We start from the raw sequence: 5,153 nt of genomic DNA, 5'->3' as shown, positions 1-5,153 counted from the left end.
CCTAGGAGTGGACTTTTTGATTCAAGCCATCGTAGTGGGTATGAAGTAGTAGCTCATTGGTTTTGATTTGCATTTCCTGAATGACTAATTATTTACTCATGTGTTTCCTGGATGTTTGTGCATATTTTTTGAAGAAATGTCTACACGGTTCCTTTTCCCATCTAGCAAATCAGGTCATTTGTCTTTTTTATTATTGAGTTATAAGAGCTCTTTATATATTCTGGATACATGTCTTCTTTTACCAGATGCAAAGAGTTTGCAAATATTTTTGTCCCATTCTGGGGGTCATCTTTTCACTTTACAGTGTCTTTCAGAGCATAAATCTTTATAATTTTGATGACGTCCAAGTTATCTATTTTTTTCTTTGAATGATTGTGCTTTTGCCTAGCCCATGGTCATGTAGGTTTAGACCTATGTTTTCTTTGAAGCATTTTATAGTTTCAGCTCTTATATTTTAGATTTTATATTTAGGTCCATTTTGGGTTAATATTTATATGTGACATTAAGTAAGAATCCAACTTTATGCTTTTGCATGTGGATGTCTGATTGTTCCAGACCCATTTTTCAAAAAGACTATTCTTTCCCCATTGAATTGTCTTGGCACCCTTGTCAAAAATCAATTGACCCTGAGTGAGAGAGTCACAGTAGACACTTGTTTTTCCCTGAGCCACTCTAGGCTGTTTTCCAATCCATTCCCCACATGGAAGTTAGAATGCCCTTTCTGAAGGGTGTATCCAATCCTATCTCCTCCTTCTCAGCAATACACTTAAAACCCTTCAGTGGGTGGGTTCTCATTATCTTTAGGATAAAGACCAAAATTCTTAAGATATGATTGAAGACCTTGAATGGCATTCTACAGAGATATAGACATTAATTAAATAATCACACACCTAAATGTAAAGCTTCAACTGTGACAAGTACTACAACAAAACATGTCATGAGAGTCTATAGTGGAGGGATTTGGCTCAGCCACAGGACTCTTGCATGTGCTGTCTTTTTACCTGCAAGGAAGGTGTCTGTTTTTATTCACTGCTATATTCTCAGTCAAAATTTTTAAAAACTAGATCAAGACTCTAGGTTCTAGTTTGATTCTACTGTTGATGTGGGGAACAGGAGAATAAACACCACTCAGCAATATTATTCAAATATAAACAGCTAAAAGTAAGATCATCCACATCTAACCAATTGGTGGTAGCATCTTGGAAAAGAATTACAATTATTACAACCAAAATCACAATAATAAACTTTGTCAAAGAAAAAATGATTTCATCAAAACTGTAGACACTCCGAGTCAAATGTTAAAAACAAACAAACACACCAGACTTCCAATCAAACAAAGTAATTGGATTGGTTCTTGTTTAAGACTTGTATGAGAGGCATCCTTTTCTTCTAGGACTCACTGAACCTTGCATGGTCAAACGTCTCTAGTACATACACTCTAGACTTTGCTTTTTAATAGTCTGACACATTTTATGATATCCAAACTTTAAAGAGTAATAAGTTTCAGTTGGTTTTAGTAACTACTGCTATTTAATGTGCAAGAATAAAAATCATAGAGACCAGCCACATTTTGCCTGTTATGTGATATAGACATGTTTTTTGCTGCTTAGATTAAGGGATAGTATTTGGGAGTTACTTTTGTTTTGTTTTCGTGGAACTTCTTGGCTTTAATCGACACCTGGTTAGGTCTTCTGGCTATAGTTACCAGACAGCAGACAGAGAACTAAAGGTGAACAGCTACGTTGAACATGTAGAACACAAGAGGACAGATTTAGCAGACTGGAGTTTTACTATAAAATTTTTGAAAATCGTAGTACTCCGCTTCATATTTAGTTGAGCTTTTTCGTACATGTACAATTTCTAACGAGAAAGTGTTAGAAAATATTCTGATGAGGAAAACAATTTTTTTTAATGTTGAGCCTTCTTCTAATTAATTAATTAATTAATTTAAAATTTTTTGGCTGTGTTGGGTCTTCGTTTCTGTGCGAGGGCTTTCTCTAGTTGCGGCGAGCGGGGGCCACTCTTCATCACGGTGCGCGGGCCTCTCACTGTCGTGGCCTCTCTTGCTGTGGAGCACAGGCTCCAGATGCGCAGGCTCAGTAGTTGTGGCTCACGGGCCTAGTTGCTCCGCGGCATGTGGGATCTTCCCAGACCAGGGCTCGAACCCGTGTCTCCTGCATTAGCAGGCAGGTTCTCAACCACTGCGCCACCAGGGAAACCCAAGGAAAACAATTTTTGCATGATAATTTCTGAGCAGAAATCATTGATTTCAATGATACTCACGTTAATTTTACCATTTTAGACAGAGCAAGGTAAAAAAAGTAGAAAAAATTCTTCCTGACAACTCAGAATTTGTTAATCATGAAACTGAATTATGATGTATAAAAACATTTTTTTACTTAATTCAGCTCTTTTATTCCCCATCCTTTCAGTGTGATGCTTTTGAAATAAATGAAAAAACCCACAATTTTTAAAATTCCTAAATAACGAACAAACACACAGTATCAAATATCTTTAAATTTTAGGTTAGAGTACATCTGGAAACTTAACATCTAGGGCACAAATTCCCTCTTTTTTGTACAGAAGTTATTTACTACCTTTTTTTTAAGCTGGAGAAGTCCTTAGAGACTTTTTATTAGCAGATCAGGAAATGTGGGTTCGGAGAGCTTAATAAACAAGTCAAAGTTCAAAAAGTTAGTTATAGGCAGACTCTGGATTTGAACCCACATCTCTTCACTCTCATTTTTGTCTCTTTCAGACAAGATTCTGTAATGAGAAAGAGTAATGGGTACACATAGATATATGTTCTCACAATATATGTTATGTATTTTTTTCTGATTATAAAAGTGAGCATTGTTGGGCTTCCCTGGTGGCGCAGTGGTTGAGAGTCCGCCTGCCGATGCAGGGGACACGGGTTCGTGCCCCAGTCCGGGAGGATCCCACATGCCGCAGAGCGGCTAGGCCCGTGAGCCATGGCCGCTGAGCCTGCGCATCCGGAGCCTGTGCTCCGCAACAGGAGAGGCCACAACAGTGAAAGGCCCGCGTACCGCAAAAAAAAAAAAAAAATGTGATCATTGTAAAAATATTCAAACAACAGCCAAGTGCAGAAAGAAGAGTGAATTCTGACCTTCTATTCCAGTCAAAGGCCAGGTATTTCATATAGACCAAAAGGAAGATAAATCACCTTAGTATAGCTTAGAGCATAAAGCTGGGAAAAGTCTAATTTTTTGAACTTGTGCTTCTTTCCCATACCATAGGAAAGCATTCATTCAAAGTCTGTCATTACTGTAGACCCAAATTTAGAAAGTTATGACCATGATATTGCTGCTCTTGAAGGAAGACATCACACAGAGCAGTTTTGCAAAATGTTGTGAAATTGAGTGCTATGGAAACAGGACACCACCCGATTCCCCTTTGGAACACATGAGGTAATCATTTGAATTATACCTTTGCAAAGACATGTTAGAATGCATTTTTAGATCTCTGTTTGAAACAGTGATTAACATGACCCTTTTTGGGGAGGCTTGATCTGCTTGTCAGCTGCCTGGAAACACAACAGGCTCTAAGAAAGGGTTTATTATACAAGTAATACAACCCCAAAGGCAAGGTGCATGCAGAAAGAAAAAAGAGAGATTTTTTTCTGTCCTGGTGCGTCTCAGATATTTATTAATCGAGATGGCATTTGCAGCGGCAAATCCCATTTCCCCTTTCACACGCCCTCTGGCTGGCATATGATGATAGCATTAGAGCTGATGCCACTTGGCTGATCATGCATTGCTGATCACCATTCAAGGCAACAAGAAGAGACAAAAGAGAAGCCCAAGCAGTCCCCAGAGCACTAATGTGAGGGTGAAATTGCGCATTTGAAACGTTTTAAAATTTCATCCCATTTCTAAACAATAACAAACTGTATTAGTTTCCTTTTATTCTTATATGTTGTTAGATAGGATGCAGTCTATTATTTATGAACCACTTGGAAAGCTGCTCCTCCCATCTCTCTATCCCCCTCCCACCTCTATCTTCCAGTCCCCGTCCTAAGTACTGCTCTGTCTTATTTAATAATCTTCCTTTTGTTCTACCCTATGCTTCTAGTTTAAATATGATAGTTAGAGTGGTCACATTAGTAATATCAGGTGCCAGAAAAAAGAGAAAATCGCTAAAATCCTTACTTATAAATAATATTTGCATTCTGTGGGTTTCTCATGGTTTTACTAAACATTCATTGCTTCATGTTTAGAATTCATTTGACTTCATTTAGAATTCATTGCTTGACATAATAAGGTGCTATATAAAAGAGACGATTAGACATTTTTCCTAATTACCAGTTTTACTCTTTAAAGAGACAGATAAAATATTTATGGGGAACAAGTGTGAGTTTATTGACAGTCAGCTTCTAGACCCACTTCCTCATTGACTGGAGTTTCTGTTAAAGGGTCGTAAAAGTACTGTCTTAAGAAAGTTCTGAAAAGATCTCTGTAGCTGCTACGAGAAGTCAGGAAGTTCATGAGAAAATGAGAAAATCTCTAGTATGTAGTGCCATCTTGGGTACTCTGCTAGTTTCTATGCAACAATTACATTATAGCCTCATTTTAATATTGAATTAAGTCATGATAAGAAGGAAATTTAAATATAAAAACTGGGACTCAGAAAATAACACCTGCTCTTCTTTTCCTAAAAGCTAGGCATTGTTCTAGGCAATGCAGCAGCAAACAAAATGGACAAAACCTCTGCTCTCACAGAGCTTACTTTCTAGTGAAAAAATGTTAATTGAATGGACTCAATAATATAAATGTAGGTATGTGACTTATATTATTACCGATTTAATGATGAGAAAACTGGAGGCTGCCTCCATGCTAGGACAGTTTATGTACAATCCTCTAAAGACATTTGATTCATCACTCTCACATGGATTTGACGCTAATATAAGTGATTTGGGATAAGTCTCTAACAAGACTTGCACACCAGGTTACATAATTTAGATGAGGGAGATGTAGGAGGGGTCATTCAGTTGCAAAACATATGCGTTGATACCAGCTTATTTCCTTCTTGTAGATTTCATCCACTGACTGACCGCTCAGGAGCAAATGGGATCTGGCTAAAGAATTGGAATTTTCTAGGTATGTTCAACATCAAGTTACAGGGACTTCCCTGGT

This window comes from Delphinapterus leucas, chromosome X (assembly GCF_059928025.1).
Source record: "Delphinapterus leucas isolate spDelLeu-1000000601 "Yukka" chromosome X, BTC_Dleu_Yukka2, whole genome shotgun sequence".
NCBI lineage: Eukaryota > Metazoa > Chordata > Mammalia > Artiodactyla > Monodontidae > Delphinapterus > Delphinapterus leucas.
The sequence above is the reverse complement of the archived record's forward strand: the minus strand, read 5'-3'. Positions refer to the sequence as shown.